The sequence below is a fragment of the Danio aesculapii genome, chromosome 3 (assembly GCF_903798145.1).
Source record: "Danio aesculapii chromosome 3, fDanAes4.1, whole genome shotgun sequence".
Taxonomy (NCBI): Eukaryota; Metazoa; Chordata; class Actinopteri; order Cypriniformes; family Danionidae; genus Danio; species Danio aesculapii.
In genome coordinates, this window is record NC_079437.1 from 48,035,738 (window position 1) to 48,057,450 (window position 21,713).

Here is a 21,713-nt window from a genome sequence, read left to right on the forward strand (position 1 = left end):
GTTGCGTGCTGAGCCCCTTCCTCTACTCCCTTTTTGCCATCGACTGTAGGCCTGTGAACACATCCAACACCATCATCAAATTTGCAGATGACCCCACAGTGATTGGTCTAATCAGCAATAATGATGAGACTGCCTACAGGGAGGAGATACAGCATCTGGCCACTTGGTGCACCAACAATAATCTGCTCCTTACACCAACAAGACCAAGGAGCTCATTGTGGACTTCAGGAAGGAACGAACAGGCTCACATGATCCCATCCACATTAATGGGATGGCCGTTGAACCTGTCTCATCCTTCAAGTTCCTGAGGACCCACATCTCAAAGGTCCTTTCCTGGACCACCAACACCTCCAGCCTGGTCAAGAAGGCTCACCAGCGCCTATTCGTCTTGAGGCAACTTAAGAAGAACCAGCTTTCATCAGCCGTCTTGGTGAACTTCTACCATTGCACAATAGAAAGCATCCTGACCAACTGCATTACAGTCTGGTATGGAAGCTGCTCTGTTGCGGAACGTAAGGCACTGCAGCGGGTGGTAAAAACTGCCCAACGCATCACAGGGACTACACTGCCAGCCATTGAGGACATCCAGAAGAAACGTCCTGGTTACGTACGTAACCCACATTCCCCGAATAGGGAACGGAGACGTGTCTGTATAAAACAGACTTTTGGGAGTGCTGTAGACGACCAATCGCTTCTGAAGATAAGAAAACGGGCCAATGAAATGCCAATTGAATTGGCGGAGCTTAGCTCCACAGCTGAAACTGATGAGCCAATTAGGGCTATATCAGTCGGCTGCTGGAGCCAGCTCATCAGAATTTGCCTGCTGAAGAGCCGATCGCTCAGCTCCCAGCTGGAGACTCAGGTGCTGTGGCAGTGGAGACACACGTCTCCGTTCCCTATTCGGGGAACGTGGGTTACGTACGTAACCAGGACGATCCCCTTCATATGGGAACTTCTACGTGTGTCTGTATAAAACAGACTTTTGGGAGACAAGCCAAAGCGTGAGCGCACTGACATCACCAAGAGCGCAACCTTCCAACGTCCCCTAGGCCCAACATATTACCATTACATGGGAATAAAAGTTTTAAATCGGGGGTCGTAAGTGTGCTTTTACCTAGCTAATATAGACTAGGGATTTTGGAAATACGACAGTACGTTGGGAAAGTGTGCCAGTCCCCGAAGGGGGAGGATGCAGCGGAGACCACCTGCTACCCTAAAAGGGGAGACCTGATGGTAAGGAGACATATGGGCTAGCCCTAATGAGGGGGAGTGCTACATATGATAAGCTGGTTAGCGGTTTAGGGAAGACACGAGACTGCCTAATAAGGGGGAACACACCGTGGTAATAATGCATATGACATCACCAAATGGGGATGCACATAGCTGGCACTGATCCTCAATATGCGTGTAGACCAAATGGGCATACCAACCGCACACTGAACCATGCACTCGACTCCTCCGCTGAGTCGATGCTGGGGGCCTCGGAGGAATTCTCTAGGGTTCGCCTGGGAAGGGGAACTTACTAGTAGAGTAGGAAAAGCGCACGCATCTCCGGTTTAGGGAGCCTGGCGCAGCAAGCGTTTGTGACACCGAACTTAATTTCCGCCTGACTGATTGGGATTACCCAATAACCGGGAAAAAACTGCTCCACTCGGAGGTTATAAAACCTCGCAAATGTGTTAGGTGTCGCCCAACCCGCAGCTCTGCAGATATCTGTGAGAGAGGCGCCGCGTGCTAACTCCCATGAGGAAGCGACACCTCAGAGAGTGCGCTCTCACGTTAGGGGGGCGCGGCTTGCCCTGGCATAGATAAGCGAGGGCAATGGCATCAACTAACCAGTGGGCCAACCTCTGTTTTGATACGCCACTTCCCTTCTGCCGACCACCGTAACAGATAAAGAGCTGTTCACATGATCTTACATTTTGCGTTCGTTCCACGTAAAGGCGCAAAGCGCGAACGGGACAAAGCAGTGAGTGGGCTGGGCCTGCCTCCTCCGCAGGCAGCGCTTGCAGGTTCACCACTTGATCTCTAAAATGGGGTGGCAGGAACCTTGGGCACATAGCCAGGTCGGGGTCTCAGGACAACGTGAGAGTAACCCGGCCCGAATTCAAGGCACGATTCGCTGACCGAAAATGCCTCCAGATCCCCAACTCTCTTGAATGGCGCCAATGCGATCAGCAGAGCTGTCATTAATGACAGAGATACCGAATCGAGTGGCTAAAACGGATCTCTCTGCAGACCCACCAGGACTATAGAAAGATCCCAAGAGGGCATGAGAGGGGGGCGGGATGGATTTAATCGCCGCGCGCCTCTGAGGAATCGGATGATTAGATCATGCTTCCCGAGCGTGTTGCCATCCACCGTGTCATGATGAGCGGAGATCACAGCCACGTAACCTTCAGTGTGGAGGGTGACAGCCTACGCTCCAGCTTATCCTGAAGGAAGGATAACACAATGCTAATCTGGCAAGTTCGGGGGTCTTCTCGGCGAGAAGCGCACCACTCAGAGAATAGACTCCACTTCAGGGCGTAGGCATGCCTCGTAGAGGGTGCTCTAGCCTAAGTGATGGTGTTAAGTACCGCGGGCGGTAAGTAACCTAAGTCCTCCGCGCTCCGTCTATGGACCACACGTGGAGGTTCCAGAGATCTGGGCGTGGGTGCCAGATGGTGCCCCGTCCCTGAGAGAGGAGGTCCTCCCTTAGGGGAATGCGCCAAGGAGGGGCCGCCGCGAGGAGTGTGAGCTCCAAAACCCAGGTCCGGTTAGGCCAGAGGGGCGCAACAGACAAGACCTGCTCCTTGATATCCCTGACTTTGCACAACGTTTGTGCGATTAGGCTCACTGGGGGAAACGCATATTTGCGCGTGCCCGATGGCCAACTGTGAGCCAGTGCATCCGTGCCGAGGGGGGCCTCGGTCAGGGAATAAAACAGCTGGCAATGTGCGTTCTCGGTGGAAGCAACAGATCGATCCGGGCTTCCCCAAAGCGCGCCCATATCAGCTGGACCGAATCGGGGTGGAGTCTCCACTCTCCTCGGGACACTAGCTGCCGTGAGAGCGCATCGGCTGCACGGTTGAGCTCACCCAGAATGTGAATGGCACGCAGTGATTTCAGCCGCGTGTGAAAGAGCCAGATCCGTCCAGGGGCTGAGGGTGCGGAGACACAGCAGAGTGATGTTCACCCGGTGCGTACCCGCGAGCCATGCCCGTCTGGGGACTCGATCGCGAAGCCAACGCTGAAGTGGACTCATATGAAGCAAACCGAGCGGCGTGACCGCGGCTGCGGATGCCATATGCCCCAGGAGCCTCTGAAAACATTTCAGTGGGACCACTATTTTCCTGTGGAGCTCGTTTACACAGGAAAGTATTAGCCTGGCGCGCTCCTCGGAGAGGCGCGCAACCATAGCAATCGAATCCAGCTCCAGCCCGAGGTAAGAGATCCTCTGCACAGGGCAAAGTTTGCTCTTCTCTCGGTTGACCTGAAACCCCAACTGGTCGAGGTGCCGAAGCACTTTGACTCTGTGCAACAACAACTGATCGCGAGAGGAGGCTAGAATGAGCCAGTCATCGAGATAGTTGAGTGTGCGGATGCCCGCAAGCTGCAGTGGCGCAGAGCACCCTCCGCGAGCTTGGTGAAAACCCGCGGAGACAGAGAGAGCCCGAAGGGGAGGACTTTGTACTGCCACGCTCGTCCTTCGAACGCAAACCGGAGAAAAGGGCGGTGGCGTGGAAGAATAGAGACATGAAAATACGCGTCCTTCAGGTCTATGGCTGCAGACCAATCTTGTGGACGGACGCTCTGAAGCAAGCGTTTCTGCGTAAGCTTTCTGAAAGGCATTTAGTATAAATTACAGTTCAGTCTGCGCAGATCTAGGATTGGTCTTAACCCCCCGCTCTTTTTGGGCACGATGAAATACGGGCTGTAGAACCCGGACTCCATCTTGGCTGGAGGGACCTGCTCGATTGCATCCTTCGCCAGGGGGACCGCAATCTCCTCTCGCAAGACAGGGGCGCTCACGGGGATCACCCTCGTGAAAAGGACACCCGTGAACTTGGGAGGGCGAATAGCGAACTGAATCGCATAGCCGAGTCTGACCGTCCGTATGAGCCACCGCGATGCACTGGGCAGCGCTAACCAGGCTGGCAGAGCGCGCGCTAATGGCACCATCGGAGTAATCACTGACGTGCCAGTGGAGGGGCACTCTGAGGGCCTGAGGCGAAGGGTTCCGGTGCTGCAAGCTGGAAGGCGGAGCATCCCAGACTGGCAGTACTCGGGCTCGCGCATCCGGAGAGAGAGGAAACTGCTCTTTTGGAAATTGGTTGCCGCCAGCCCAGGGGCCGGCAGCGAGGAGTTTAAAGTCGTTGTGGACTGATGTAATAATTCTCGGCCCCCCACCGAGGAAAGAGCAGGTCCCCTCTACTCCGAATGGCCCGTCCCAGGAACGCTTCGCGGTCCGTTTACTGGACTTAGTGGCGCCCTGGGGCGGGGGCATTGCAGTCCCGCGGGAGGCTCGGCATTGCCGCCTGGCCGGAGCGGGCAGCAAAAGCGGAGCAGATGAAGCGGCGGGTGGACGCCCTCGGCGAGGAGCAGCGGAAGGGGCAGCGGGAGGAGCAGTTTTTCAAGCCCGCTGATAGATGACCTCACCCCTCGCCTTGGACTGTTTTTCACCGCGGAGAATTCCTGGGTGAACTCCCCGACGGTGTCGCCGAAAAGGCCAGCCTGGGATATGGGAGCGTTAAGAAATCAAGCTTTGTCAACGTCTCTCATATCGCCAAGCTCAGCCAGGGGTGGCATTCCTGGACCACTAATGTGGCCATCGTCTTCCCCAGGGCACGAGCAGCCGATTTAATATTCATGAGAGCATGATCGGTTGCCGTGCGGAGCTCATGCAGCAAGCCTGGGGGAGAAACGCCCTCCTGCATCTTGGCCAGCTTCTCGGCTTGGTAGCGTTGATAGGTGGCCATAGCGTGCAGAGCGGAGGCGGCCTGGCCTGCAGCAGTGTAGGCTCTGGCCGTGAGAGACTCAAATAACCTGCACGCTTTGGAAGGGAGTGAGGGCGAATCTCTCCGAGTGGAGCAGCTCTGCGAACAGAGCACGCTCCACCTGGGGAATTGCCTCATATCCCCTGGCCGCTCCGTCATTGAGGGAGGTGAGAGCGGGAGTGCACGAGGACCGGGCAGAAAAAGGTGCCCTCCATGCCTGCGTGGGCTCTCTGTGTACCCCCGGGAAGAAGGTGGCCGGGGGGGGGGGGGAGGTCTAGAAGGCATCGCCTTCTTCGCCCCCACGTAGCACCCGTCTAAGCGGTCCGGCCGCGGTTCTGGGGGACAAGCCATCTCCAGTCCCACAGCCGAAACAGCCCGGGATAACACGGCTAACATGTCCGATTCCAGATCCGAAACCACTCTGACATCCCCGGAGGGTGGCAGGGGGTCCGGATCTTCATCGAAGCATGTCAACCCGCCCTCCGATGCAGCGATGGACATCACGTCCCCGGTGTCATCAAATGAAAGTGCGGCCAACCCGAAGGATGGACCAGCGCTCGCACTCGAAGCAGAGACAGAGCGCACTGATGAGGAGCGAGGGGTCCGCTGGCCCGAAGGCGACGGAATAGCCCCCACTGTAACCCTCAGGCCTGCCCGAGTGCTAACCGCTTGGCGGGGAGCAGCAGGGGTGACTTGCCCTAATAGAAGAGCTTGCCGCGACCTCAGTTGCGCAACAGTCAAGCCATCGCAATGCGGGCAAGAACTGGCCGTGAGCACCGCACCAACATGTTGGACCCCTAAGCATGTGATGCAGTACTCGTGCCTGTTATCCGGGGCGAGGAAACCACCGCATCCAGAAATGCACGGTCGAAATGACATCTTTAAAAAGACGCGCTACACGACCGTGTGCTCTCTTAGGGAGTTCTGCTCTTTGTAGAAACTGCTCTTTTAGATCACCAGCGAAACGCCAAGGGGACGGGAAACCCAGCTCGACCGCCGCTTAAACGTCTTCCCCCACACTGGTGAAGGGAATGCTTCCTTCAGCGTTGGAAGTCAGCTCAGCAGAAGGGTTCTTCAGTCTCAGTTCGGGTCTGAAGCAACAATTCTGATGAGCTGGCTCCAGTAGCCGACTGATATAGCCCTAATTGGCTCATCAGTTTCAGCTGTGGAGCTAAGCTCCGCCAATTCAATTGGCATTTCATTGGCCCGTTTTCTTATCTTCAGAAGTGATTGGTCGTCTAAAGTACTCCCAAAAGTCTATTTTATACAGACACACGTAGAAGTTCCCATATGAAGGGGAACACTGTCTGCGCCGAGCACGCAGTATTCTTAAGGACACCTCTCACCCTGCTCACAAACTGTTTTCTCTCCTGCCTTCCGGCAGGCGCTTCAGGCTCCCCCGGACAAAAACCAGCAGACTGAGGAACAGCTTTTTCCCCAGAGCTGTCTCCCTTTTGAACTCTGCCCCTCACTGACTCTTTGCCCACCCCCCCCCCCCCCCCCCCCCCAAACGCCCCCCACACTCCTCTAACTTATACTCCTCACAATCACTGCACTATTTAACATTCGAACATTTGAAGTTTGCACATATTCATTGCACTGATTCATTTATTTGAACTGTACATATCCACTGCACATGGACATTTGTAATTAAGTTTATCTATCTGCGCACTTCTGATTATTAATAGCATCCTGTACATATATTCATTTATTGTAAATCTGTTCATAGCTAATACAACCTGTATATAATGTTTATAGTACATCCATCTGTAAATATTACCATAGTTTTTCTATAACTGCACTTTATAACTTATACCTATATCCTGCACTTGCTGCTATTGCTGGTTAGACCGAAACTGCATTTCGTTGCCTTGTACTTGTACATGTGCAATGACAATAAAGTTGAATCAAATCTAAAAAAAAAAAACAAAAGAAAAAAACACTAAATATATCCCACAGTCAGAGCAAACCTCTCATATGTGTCTCTAATCTTCAGCAGTACATGTAACCTCTTGTTAGATAGTAGTTCCGTCATTCTGAGTTCATAACAGTCCATAATTGATGATAATAGTTAAACATGGCAGTTTGTTCATGTTTTAGGTTGCAGAAGTAACATTTACTAATGTGTTCTCCGGCTTCTCTTTTGTTTTTTCATGCTTCACTCTTGCGTTTGTCAGGATCGGATGTCAGACTGCTTCAATGATCATGCACACGTTATTAATATGAACTCAGAAAGTTTGTATTTCTATAAGTCTATATTTCAAATATAGATGTGCGGCGAATTGCTGGAGAATGCAAAACCGCTCACGCTTTAGACGTGCTCAGAAAACAACAACAGGGCACAGCAGATTTTGTTTTTCTTGGCTTTGTGGCTATTCATCAAGATGACTACAAGGTTTGTTTGAGCTCGGGTTGACCATGGCTTGTTATTATATGTATATATTATTACGGTGTAATGTCTCGACTGGGTTTTCAAAATTGTTTTCTTCTCCTGCTTCTGCAAGTGACGTATCTCTGTAAACCAACAGTGTTCAGCTGCGCGTCTAGCTCTGCCTTATGGTACCCTTTGGGCCTGTCGGACCAAAAAGTGGTATGGTACGGTTCGCTTTTAGGTCCCCTTGGACAGTGGAAACAGCCATTAAAGCGTACCGAACCAAACCGTACCACTAAGTGGAAACAGGACATAAGTACTCATTTTAGTTGGTTGTTATCCATTTGGTGTGTTCATGTGGATATATTAGATACAGATTGGGCATGATGCAACTGATGTGAGGTGACAAAACAGTCAATTTTTTGTTGCCACTAGTTCTTTTATGTCTGCTTGGTGTGTCCTAGACTTAAATGGACATAAAGTTAGAGACATAAAGTGTTAGATGATTAAAGGTTGACAAGAAAGTTCCAAGTTAAGGTGAGTGTTCTTGACTTCACCATAAAAAAGAGGCTGGGCAAAATGGTTTGCATGCCTGAGTTCCAAGACAAAAACCAATGCAGAACAAAAAGAACAAAAAGGCTCACATGGTCTTAAGTATTCAGATCACTCATATTGAGGGAGAAAACTCTTGGTAAGAGAGGTAAAGAAGAACCCAACGATTACTGTGGCTGGGCTCCAGAGATACAGTCAGGGGATGGGAGAAAGTTGTAGAATGTCAACCATCACTGCAGCCCTTCATCAGTCAGAGCTTTATGGCAGAGTGGCCGACACATGAAAGCATACATGGAGTTTGCTAAAAAAGACCCGAAGCACTCCAAGATGGTAAAAAATAATAACATTAGAACTTTTAGAACGTCTTGAGAAAACCAGGCACTGCTCATCACCTGTCTAATGCAGTCCCAACAGTTTAGCATGGATGCTGCACGGACAGGAAGGCTGGTTGAAGTTTAGGGAAAGATGAATGCAATGAAGTACAGGGATATCCTGGACCTCAGACTGGGCCAAAGGTTTACCTTCCAACAAAACAATGACCTTAAGCATAAATGGCCCAGTCAGAGCCCTGATATAAACCCAATTGAGCATCTCCGGAGAGACATAAAAATGGCTGTCCACCAACGTTTACTATGCAGCCTGACAGAACTGGAGAGGATCTGCAAAGAAGAAAGGGAAAAGATCCCCAAATCTAGCTGTGAAAAACTTGTTGCATTTTTCCCCTAAAGACTTATGGCTGTATTAGATCATAGGGTGCTTCTACTAAATACTGAGCAAAGGGTCTGAATGCTTAGGACCATGTGAGATTTCAGTTTTTTTGTTTGTTTGTTTGTTTAAATAAATATCCAAAAATGTCAACTAATCTGTGTTTTTTTCTGTCAATATGGGGTGCTGTGTGTACATTGAGGAAAAAAATTGCTACATTTACATAACAAAAAGTAAAACATTTAAGAGAGTCTGGATTCTTTCCGTACCCACTGTATATAACATTTTGTTAAGAGTCATGGCAAATCGGCAAAACACAATAAACACAGCCAACTAGGTTTAAATAGAAAAAAATCACAGTGGAATAGATAAGTTTGAGATGCAAAGCAGCATAAAATGGGGAAAAATCATAAAAAATGGAAGTAAAGGTCATTTTAAATAAAGACATATTTTATTTATATACTGTGAATATATTAAGTATCTGAATATGTGCAGTTTATTTATATTGAGTATATTTCTGAATTTATTTCTCAGAATATAAAGAATTTATGATAAGTATTGTGCGTTGCTAACTTTATTCAAACTACTTTTAAATGCAATTTTCTCAGTATTTTGATATATATTTTTTAAACCCTAACAAATGAATAATCAGTGAAATTTTTGAAAATGAAATGGTCACATTCACAAGTCAATCTAAAGACATAACTGCAACAATAAAACATGCCTGTCTATATAGTTAATTAATTGAAAAGCAGGGCAACGTTGTACTGTATGAACAACCCCAACTTTATTTATATTGCTTGCTCCTGTTTAATTGCCTCATTCAGCCAGACTGCATTTAAAACAAATGAAAACAAGAATCCAAACTCTTAAGCATGTATGTAGCATTCTTGCTCCAGTCTTTCACAATCAACAAGCTAAACTTAAAATATGTCTTCAGTTGGACTCAAAGGCAACCTAACATCTCTAAAGACTCCTCAATCAAATGTTTTCCAGGGTTTCCACATGTGTTTGACATTCTGGAGACTGCTTTTCGTCCCCTCCCACAGAAATTGTAGATAGGGCCCATTAATAGCTTCCCCTTTGCTTTCATTCATACCTCCCTCCTTTCAGAGGAACCGTCACCGAGTGCTTAATGCGTTTAGCATTGCATTGAGCTATGTGTAAATACACACACCAGTGCTCAATGTATGCGCATGGGTGGCTTCTCAATCTTACTCCATCACCCTTTCCCTCCTTCTTTAATTTATTGTAATTTTCTGTGGCATTGTTTATGATTTCTAGAATCCCCTTTTGAATAAGAACAAGTTTCCACCAATAAAAAGACTACACCCGATACATGCATGCCTTCCTGTTTACAAAAGTCACATAATGCTGGCCTTGTTCAGCCCTAGAGTTGTGGTATGTGCTCTAATATAGAGAAAGCATGCAAGGTGATGATGGGGTCAGATCTGGCCAGGAAGTGTGAGATCACGGGGGGTCACTTGCTTTTGGCATATATTAAACTCTAACCCCTGCAGACTTCGACCTCCTCATTTAGTCCCAGTCCAGCACCATCTGTTTTTTTTCCCATAGGGTGTGAATGCAATTTTTTTATTGTAGAGCATGCATAAAATGCATCCAATATGGTTGCATAAAAAATTGTGTGCAACTGCTCTGGGACTTTTCACTGTTTCAATAACTTCGTTGGTCCATGTTTGCACAGTCCAGAAACTGTTTATTATTAATGATGAGAAATATAACTTTTTCAATAGCTTATATAAGCTCACAGATATGTTTATTGTTATTTGTTTTGGGATAAAAACAATGTAACAGCAAGAATGTCTCCTATCAAATGTTATTGAAGTTGCTATTAAATCAAAATTCACAGTTCTGTTTTATATGAAACATTGTAGTGATTATTAATAATTCTTTATGTGTGCATTTTGTTATATTTTTTAATGCAATATGCCCTAATAATCTTCAAAATGACTTCTTGTTGTCTCCCCATCTTTTGATTTGTGGGAGGCAGTGGTTTGAATAAATATATGGTGACTTCTTGTTCTAATCAGTGTTGTGTTCTTTATTAAAAAGACTGTGAGCATGGCAGTGGAGAATAATTGTCATACCTGTCAACATTATGATATAAAAATAGGGGATACCACCCCCACCACCCAAAATTACCCCAAACTCCTTAAGCCTAGTTTATACTCGACGCGTTCGCTATTTCGCTTGAGTGTGCGTGGTGCCGCGTTTCATTTGAGTTGAATATGAATCACTTTGAAGCAGGGGCGTAGATTGAGGGTGGACGGAGGGGACGTGTCCCCACCAATATCCATCAACTACTGAAATGTCCCCACCAATAATTTAATTAACTTAAAAACATTGCGCTGTCAATATAAACGTAGACATGCGGAAAGTGTTAAATCATGTTCTCTCCTCAAGACGCACCGCCACCCCAAACACAAATGAACATTGTGATTGGCTGTGCCTTTCCCTGCTGTGATGTGAGAGGCTGCTGTCAGATACAAGCAGCACCAAAAACAACTGCGCGGGGGGAATTTTTTCAGTAAGATGTGTGTGAGGTGTGTGACACACGTGGGCATCGCAGTAGCAAAAAAAGGTGGACATAAAGAGCTTTTTTCAACAAAAAGTGTAAGTCACATAAACTCAAGTTAGCTACTGAATAAGTACGTCATGATAATGCCGCTTTGCTGGTGTTTTTCACTGCTTTTAGGGTCAGTCTAGTGTCTAATGTCAGTGTAATGTCTAATGTCAGTCTAATTATAGCAGACTGATGTATTCTGAGAACAAAATTTCCTGATAACTAACTGCAGAATAAACACCTACATGTAAAAGAATATGACCCAGCCATTTCTCCTAATCTCTTAGAGTAACATTTCCAATTTTGGTTGAAACAATTTGTCAGAACAACTACAGCCTGTGCTCCATCTTTTAATAATACTATAAGACATGTTTAATTTGTTCGAAAAATAAACGAAAGTCTTTATTAAACTCTCTCTTCATCAGTTAATAAACATTATTTTAACATTACACTTTCAGGCCTGTAGCTGGCTTACTGAAAGGAGGGATTATTTGTTTTCTGAAAAACTGAACCTTTTTGCAGTAATTCACCTGGTTAATTATTAATTCTGTTTAACTGAGTTATAAATATTACATTTTAGTGACATATTAAGAACTAATTTTTGCTGGATTATCTTTGTTGAATAGTTATTATAACTACATTTTTTGATGTACCAAAAGTATTTCCTACCATTTTGTCAAATTGCTTTATTTACACATATACACATAGAAATTAGAACTTTAAATTCTTAGAATAAAGAAATGAAGAGTTCAGATGCCAAAACCTCTAAATGCCGTGTAAAATGAGCATTTTGCTCTGCCTTGCATATTTATGTTCAGTTATTTCTCTTTAAAGGCAATAGAAAGGACGTAAAATGACTTTTAGAGTCCACACACAGGAGTTGGAGAAAAATGCTAGTTTTAAAAGAAAATATTAACTGGTATTTAGAGGTTTTTGCATCTAATCTCTTCAAATATGAAAATATACTTATTTTTAGAATACAATTTTTTTATCATAATATTTTTGGGGAAATCTGTTAAAACTTTTTTTTAATTAAAATCTGAAGCCTATTGGCAAATAACAAACTGGCCAGTGCATTCAACCTTCCTCAGTGAGAATTTGGCCATTTGAATAATAAGATAAATTCAAACATAATAATAATAATAATAATAATAATAAAATTTTTGGTCTTTCAAACCACCTGAACCCTCTTGGCTACAGGCCTGACTATTTAATTTAACTTAATAAATTGTATAAAGAGAGGATTCATTAATAATATATTTTAATAGCAGTTAAATAATTAATAGCAATATATAAAATATATAATATAAAAAAAACAATATTCATTCTTGGCGGGATTGTGGGGGGATTGTATTCACTAGTCCCCACAAATGACAAGTGCAAACCTACACCCTTGCTTTGAAGAGATTTCGTCTGAAACAGGTAATCCACCACATCACAGATCTAACAAGGCATTCGATTATTTTCGTAACTGTTTATGCTCATTTAAGACAAAATTATCTGTGCATAGGTTGCATAGGAAGGTGGATGCATAGCCTAGCTTTAATGGAAATAAAGTGAAAGCAGCTGTTTTAATATTAAATTCAACGTGATTTCAAGCCAAAAGAAAGCTAAAGCATGAATCTCTTGAACAGTTCTTGCAATTGTATATAAATCTGAAAGTGGACCGTGTATAAAGTCATTGACTCTAAAAAAAGTATCAGTCATTGAAAGAGTCAAGATCCAAACAGATCTTGAGCCAATTCATTATGACGTTTGTTGACTTGTTTCTAAATCGCAGTAGCCCTGTCACAACAGACTGGTTCATCTGACCAATCACCACAGATTAGCATCAAGCAAAGGAGGGGTAAAATCAAATTGCTGAACAAATTATACGGATGTTGTTGTAAAAAAAAAAAAAAGTAATAAATCCATATTATGAGACAATGAAAATATTTTGACCTTGCTTGTCAGCTTGTTATTGGGGGCTTCCAAAACCAAATTATAAACCATTTTGTTATCCATAATAGAGGCATTTTAATATAGCAGTGAGTGAGTGTTCTTTCATTATAGCACATAACGCATGTTGTAACAGTATTTCACCTTGTCTACACTGGACACAAAAACAGTGGTGCGACTCATAGCAATATATCCCTCTATTATCAGTGATTCAGACTACAATAGGCACAACATGATATGGCAAATTCCAACAGTGAACTTATGCACTGTTCTATTTATGACAAACTCTGTGCTACTGACATGCAGCATAAAATGGATTTACATAATCATTTTTCAGCATCCTTATGTAATGTATTTATTTAGGGCATTTTCAACAGAGTATAGTAAATTCTCTGTTCTGTATATTGAGCTGAAGTTGTATAGACACAGTGGACACAGAAGACTAATGTTACTTTAAAAAAATGGCATAATAGGCATTATAGTGTAGGTCAACTTTAAAGGACTGTATACTGAGGTCTTTATGCCAATAGATGGCAACAATAAACTGCATTTGGTAAATACCTGAATGACTAAAAACTTAATTCATTTTTCTTTGTCTTAATCTCTATTTCAGAGGTTGCCACTGTAGAATGAGCTGCCATGAACTATTCAAGCATATGTTTTACGCAGTCGATGCCCTTCCAGCTACAACCCAATATTGGGAAACATCCATACACCCTTATTCATACACACATACATACGCACACACACACACACGCACACGCACACACACACACACACTCATACACGACGGACAATTTAGTTTATTAAATTCACTTATACCACGTCTTTAGACTATTGGGGAAACTGTAGCACACAGAGGAAACCCACGCCATCAACATGCATGACCCCACAGAGACATGCTAACTGGCCCAGCCAGGACTCAAGCCAGCGACCTTCTTGCTGTGAGGAGACAGCACTAACCACAGAGCCACCGTGCTCCTTTTAATAATCATTTCAAATATGCATTTCATTCAGAAACTAACACCATGGCAAAAGTCTAAGTATGCATCCAATGGATATTTTACTTGTATTCCATGAGGACACAGAATAGGATTTGTCAATGAAAGTGATGGAAATGAAACTTGATGTCCATGTCAGCATGATGAATGTAGTAATCCATCACCATCCCACCTGCTAGAAAATAATATTTGGAATGCCACAGCAAGTTGGGTGTCTAAGCCTTTTCTCAGCAGGATGTGTCATTTCTAACTTGACAGCAACCGATGCACTTTGAATATAACCGAGATAAATTATGGAGAATTTATTTCATCTTTATTTCTATAGTGCTTATACAATGTAGATTGTGTCAAAGCAGCTTAACATAGAAGTTCTAGTAAACTGAAACAGTGTCAGTCCAGTTTTCAGAGCTGAAGTTTAGTTCATTTTACTGTGGTTTAATTTTCACTGCTGAAAGTCCAAACACTAAAGAGCAAATCCATCAATGCGCAAAACCAAGCAATCCAGTGGCGAGAAACAAAACTTCACCAATTGACGAAAGTGAAGAAAAAAAAAAAAAAACCTAGAGAGAACCCAGGTTCAGTTGCGCACGACCATTTCTCCTCTGGCCAAAGTTCCTGTGCAGAGCGGCTGTCTAGGCATCGGAGACTGGAGAACGCTGGACATCCATCTTGGAGTCCATCGCTGAACAAGTTGTATGGGAGTCGTTGGCATAACTAGGAAAAAATAAATGCATATTATAAGACAATGAAAGTGTTTTTTGACCTTCATAGGAGCATATCAGCCTGTGGCTGATACCTTTTATAATGCATAATAGGGACACAGCACAAACTGTGTACTTTAACACAAATACTGCTACTACTTCCTGACTCTCTAGCGGATGGCCAGCTTATATTTACACTTTCTCTAACTCTCCTCTCAAAGTTCAAAATCAAAGGATGTTGTTTTTATATCTCAGACTTCTGTTACATGCAAGGGGCCCTAAAGTAGGCAAGACTGGGCTCTGAACCCATTCGGCATTCCTTCAATGCTTTTAAAAGCACACAGTGTCCACTCTGCGCATAAGCGCGCAGATCTTACAGTGGCTTATTAACATCAGTGTTGGCTCAAAGTACAGCAAAAACACAGACTTTTCCATTACTGCAGTCACTGCTTCCTGTTTTTAGTTGCTCCTCTCACATCCCCCCTCCAAGATTGCGCACACAGCCAGATGGATTGTCTTTTAGAATGCCTTTCTCTCAGTCCAAGTCCTTGCTGCAAAATAATTGTTCTTTTCCATAGGCTGACGTATTCCTATTGCTGAGGGAGGAGGAGGATTCCTGGAGCGCTTGACATTTCCCTGAAAACTCCATACCAGCTCATTGAAGCACTGCACCATGGCATCTGTAAAGAGTCAGGAGTAAATCACAGCTGGATAGAAAGGCTAAGTATTGCCAAATGGGCGTGCAGGTTTGGGAGTGCACTTGTGGAAGGAGAACATGAAAAAATGTGCTGGCAGTCTCACTCGCTCTTAAAAATAAAGGTGTACTTTTAGGTGAGGTGTCTAAATTGCACCCAGCAAGCTGAACTGGCGCTCTAGGCGAATGGTGAGGGTAATGTGTGTACAGGGCTGGCGCGTCTGTAGAGGCGACCTAGGGGGCTGCCTAGGGCAGCAGAATATAGAGGGCGGCGTCCGGCGACACCTCCCTCACCAGCCGCGTCCACAGCAGTTATATCCACGACTAGGGCGGCAGAATACAGAGGGCGGCGTCTGCGACATCTTCCTCACCACCCGTGCCCTCAGTTATATCCGGGAACCTTCACCCCAGTCTTTAAATTTCATCTGCGATACTCCCACCCCTCCCCCGGTCCTCACTTTGCTAACGGGTCACTTTAATTTTCACTTTCGGGTTGAGGGTGGCGTGATCGTCCTTTGCGTAGAGCGGCAGTTCAGTTTGCTCCGGCCCTGTGTGTGTGTGTTGTGTCTTCTGAGGAGGAGGAGGAGGGTAATGTGTGTGTGTGTTTTGCCCTCTGAGGAGGAGGGTAATGTGTGTGTGTGTGTGTGTGTGTGTGTGTGTGTGTGTGTGTGTGGGATAGGAGATCTCCTCACCAGTTCTTGGAGTTTTTGCTCAATAAAATTGTTTTTCAAGTCCATCATCTGTATTTACATTCACCCACTGGCATGGGTGAAAAAATCCATGCCTTACACCATAAAGCGTGTATGCACTGTGACTACTTTTATATTGTTGATTAAATGCTGGGCATTTTACTCTGTCTCGCGCTGAAGGCTGTCAGTTTCAACCAATTGCAACAGGCTGTCATCGGTCCAATCAGCACAGATTAGCTTCGCGCTGAGGAGGGGTTTGGGAACAAAGGAATCGATGAACGATTCATATGGGTGTCGCTGGGATAATTAGGTAAAAATAAATGCAGATTATAAAACTATAAAAGTGTTTTTTGACTTTGCATGCATAATAGACTGTTGTTGGAGACCCTTACAACCAAAATATGACCCTATTTCATGTTTGATAGAGGCTCTTTAACATCTCAGCGCCAAACTCATTTTCAGCTAACTTTTTTTTGTCAGTTGAAAGTGTGAAAAGGATTGTGGGTGATTAAAGGACATGAAGGAAACACCTGTTGCACACCTCAAAACATGCCAAGTGAAGGAAGTAAAAAAAAATGTTGCCCACTAAGAATCCCTCAAATTTATAAGTCCTTTGACTGAGCTTGACAAAACAGGAGCCTAGAGATGCAGCCTTACTCTGACCCATTGTTACATTTAAGTTGCACCCAGTTACTCTGGTTCTATGTTAATTGGCATTTTGAACAAGTCCTTTGATTTAATGTCAATGTTGCATTCCCCTGGTTACTTTTAGATGAGTGGATGTATCATTTTCTGATGAACCTATAACATTTATATCATTTTGCATTAAACTAAGGGATCTTTATAGTAAAATAAATTTATTTTCAGATTTTTTAAATGTCCTTTACACTCAACCACTAAAATTGTTTTAAGGAACTGTTGATTCAAAAGTTCTTTGGGAAATTGTAAAACTTATTTAACTTACTTAAAGGGCCAGTTCAGCCAAAAAAAAAAAAAAAAAAAAAATTCACAATGACCTCATTTACTACTTTCCCTCATGCTTTTAAACCTTTATGAGTTTATTTCTTCCCCTGAGTCCAAAATAAGATACCAAGATACTTTTTGCTTCCAGCCATAGCATAATGGGGGAACAATACTATCAACTCTATATACACAACACCATACTTTGAGTTTGCCCCAACCCAGATTCCACTCTGCAATAATTGTATGTTGATGCTAATTTCCCCAAATGGCTAAATTATTATAGAGAAGATGAAAGTCAAAAGTTGTGTTGGCTTTGCTCCAGTTGGGATGATCACATCCTGAGCAAATGCTTTTCAATTGTAACATGGGAATGGGTGTCCGGAACCATCTCAGACAATGGAATGCTGAAACTTCATTAACATACATAGAGCTGTGACAACAGGAGCAACTTCATTTAAAACGTTTGAAATGTTTATGGTTCATTCAGCCTCTACTCAACCCATGTGCCATGTACTTCGAAACTGCTATGCTGAATAATCTTCTTTCTTAAGTCTTTAACATTCTCATCATTACATTACCTGACAAAAGTCTTTACGTCAATCCCAGTTGTAGGAGCATCAAATAATAACTTGATTTCTAGTTGATTATTTAAAAAAAGCGGCAGAAGGTAGATTTTTCTGATGAATAATCTTTTGAACTGCATCCCAATCATCACAAATACTGCAAAAAGACCTATTGGAACCCACATGGACCCAAGATTCTCACAGAAATAGTCAAGTTTGGTGAAGGAAAAATCATGGTTTGGGATTACATTCAGTATGGGGCGTGTGAGAGATGTGCAGAGTGGATGGCAACATCAACTGCCTGAGGTATCAAGACATTTGTGAAGCCAGTTACATTACAAACCACTGTAGAGGGCAAATTCTTCAGCAGGAGGGCATTCTCATACTTCAGCCTCCACATGATAGTTCCTGAAAGCAAAGAAGGTCAAGGTGCTCCAGGATTGGCCAGCCCAGTCCTCAGATATGAACATTGTTGAGCATGTCTGGGGTAAGATGAAGGAGGAGGCATTGAAGATGAATCCAACGAATCTTGATGAACTCTGGGAGTCCTGCAAGAACTTTCTTTGCCGTTCCAGATGACTTTATTATTAAGTTATTTGAGTCATGTCAGAGATGAATGGATGCAGTCCTCCAAGCTCATTGGAGTCATACACAAAATTTATTATTTTTCCACTGCACCATGACTTTAAATTGCTTCATTTGTATCTGTATAAATCTCTACAACAAAGAGGATTTAACCTACAGTCTCAGAAATATAGATGCAAGAGCTGTCACTGGGGCGCAGTACCTTTTCAAAAGGGTCCACATTGGTACTTAAAAAGTACAAAAGAGTACATTGAATTTTTTTTGAGTTACTGAAATGTAGCTCTGAGGTAACAATATAAAATCTTTAAGTACAAATGTGTTATGGGAAAGGTACTGCCACATTCACTTCTTTTTATTTTAGAGTAAAATGATCAATGTTTACCTAATACTGACTACAGAATATTCTACATGATAGATACATGAGATAATAAAGGTTTGTGACAATTACAAAATTAGCAATGTATTGTAATCTAAACATGACAACATGAAGTTAAATGATTATGACTTCTAATAGGACTTCTGCGAGTTGGCATAACATTTCTTATGCAATGTATAGTTTAAGAATATATATAAAATAAAGTATATATAAATAGTTTATATAAAATAATATATGTAAAGTATATATAAAAAATAAACAAAATTGTTTGGAATAATCAGAGTGAGTTTATAGACCAGTGTAACTGCATAAACACACAGAAAAATATTCTTTTGCACTCAAGTTAAAAAAAAAAATTTGCTGAAGATAAAATGGAAAAACAACCCGTGTAACATAAAAAAATGTCTATCAATTTCCATTACATATTTTGTGTAACAACTTGATTCAACAAATGAAAATAACACTGAGAAGCATTTGTAGAAACAGAAACAGACCTTATAATACTGTATTTGCTGGGGTCTGTATATACTTGCATGCTTCGATCTTTCTCTGTCTGTCTGAAATAAAAACATTTTGTGAACTTTTGACTCCAGACTAGCTCTCATGTGATTTAATTCATCGTGTTGTTCATCTGACCAACTTAATTTGGTCAAACTTCAATGAAGGAATGCTAGTTTACTCATAAAACATTCCTCTCTTTTAGGATGAATATAATAGTTAAACAGGCATATTTATTTTCACTTGGGGAGGGTGTTCTCGGGGGACATGACACCCAGAATTCCTCCCAAAGCATTTCACCTTCTTCAGACCTCAAAGAAAATGTGGTGATGTAAAAACTCCTTGGTTTCATTCATCAGTCTTCATAAAGAAACAACAGAATGAAGATAAATTAGATCAGCATGTGGGTGTGAAACCCCAAACTTGAGCAACGTAGCTTGACGAAAATGTAACAGCAGAGACGAAAGGATAAAAATGTTGTCTGGTGTGTGGAGTGTGTGTCTTAATCCTTTGTCGCACAGATGCGCAGACACACCCTTAAAATGAAAAGTGCTGTTGTTTGGTAAAGCCATAGAAGAACAATTTTAGGTCTATATGTTGTCTATATAGGAAGACCACAGGAAGAAAGGTAGAACACTTGTGGCCAGATCATGCCAAAAAAAACAAGAATAAACAAACAAACAAACAAATAAACAAACAAACAAAAATCCTGTTTCCAGTGAGCTCTTCTTCAGGTGGGAAAATGTGTTTATGAGGGTTTAAAAAATTATGGCTTACTCGCAAAGCACTGTCGTGCAAAGTGGTGTTTACAGTGCTAAAAAGTCCATCCACAGTGAAGGTATACAAGTGCAAAACAAACAAAAATCTAAAAGTACCAAAGAAACAATAAACAGAAAAATAAATAACATGTATATACAGTTGAAGTCAAAATTATTAGCCCCCTTTTAATTTTTTTTAAGTACCAAAGAAACATTCATGCATTCATTCATTTTCTGCCGCTTTTCCGGGGCCGGGTTGCAGGGGCAGCAGTATTAGGAGAGAACCCTAGACTTCCCTCTCCCCAGACACTTCCTCCAGCTCCAAAGAAACAATAAACAGAAAAATAAATAAAATGTATATACAGGTAAAGCCAGAATTATCAGCCCCCCTTTTAATTTAAATTTTTTTTTTGTAAAGATTTCCTAAACAATGTGAAACAGCAAGGAAATTTTCACAGTATGTCTGATTATATATTTTTTTCTGGAGAAAGTCGTTTGTTTTATTTCGGCTAGAATAAAAGCAGTTTTTATTATTTTTAAAAACATTTTAAGGTCAAAATTAATATCCCCTTTAAGCAATTTTTTCCCCATAGTCTACAGAACAAACCACCATTATACAATTTTAAAGCCCGTTTTGGGCTATACCATTCACAGGTAAGTATCACATATAACAAACACACAAACATTGCTAAAACTTAACATTTAATCCCCATTTCACATTAATAGATCCAGTATATATAAATAATAAAGACACATACATTTTCTTAATAAAAATAAACACATAATACACACTTCATAAACACAAAGTAATATGTCTGAATTTACAGAATTCGAAAAACAGTATGCGAGAAGTACCTGAATGACCTATGACATCCAGAAAGATTCTGAAGTGCGCATCCGATGTGCGCTATGCGATGCACATTGAGAGAGTTCCTGAATGGGATTGAAGCAACACAACTTATGCAGGTATGGTCACATATCATGACATGTACAGGATGTAGTACGTCTGAGTACCATTCATACTACTCACATTCATACTGTATAGAACGTACTTTTCTAACTGTCAAGAAGTAAAGTCAAATTCAAATGCAGTACCTACTGAAATTCATATGCTGATTTAATCCAGTACATACCGGTTACAAAGGTACCGGTGTTATAATGGCACCGGGTTTCGGTACCCAACCCTACTACTGGCTGACTTAGGCATTACATTTGGAAAACACGCGAAACTGAACAGATATCTGGCACGCCGCACTTCAGTTGCCAAGACTACCATTGCCGTGCGAGTTGGATAATTTGGCATTTAAAGGGATTTTACTTAAATATTCATCATTAAATGTAAAAGTTAGAACTCATTGAGTGATTAGTTATTAATTTAATTAAGAAATGCATCGAGTTGAATAGTATTTTTCTCTTTTGAACGTAGCGTTTACGTAACATTAGCATTAACGTTATTGCCAATTTCCAGTGACCACAGAATACGGTTTATTTATTATAGATAAATATCAATTTGTGAAAATGTTCAGTCACGTTTCAGTGTGGTTTAGTAAGGTTCTCTATATAAAGGGTTTGTATATAAGGCCCATGAGTTTGAACTTGCTAAATGCAGCTTGAAAAGGCACTTAATGATCACATCCAAGAAATAAGGGTTTGATCTAGCAAAATTATTATTATGCAAGTTTTATGTTATTACCTGTTAGATCATCTGCAAACTTCTCTTCTCTTGCTTTTTTGTAGACTTTGGCCAGTGGAGATG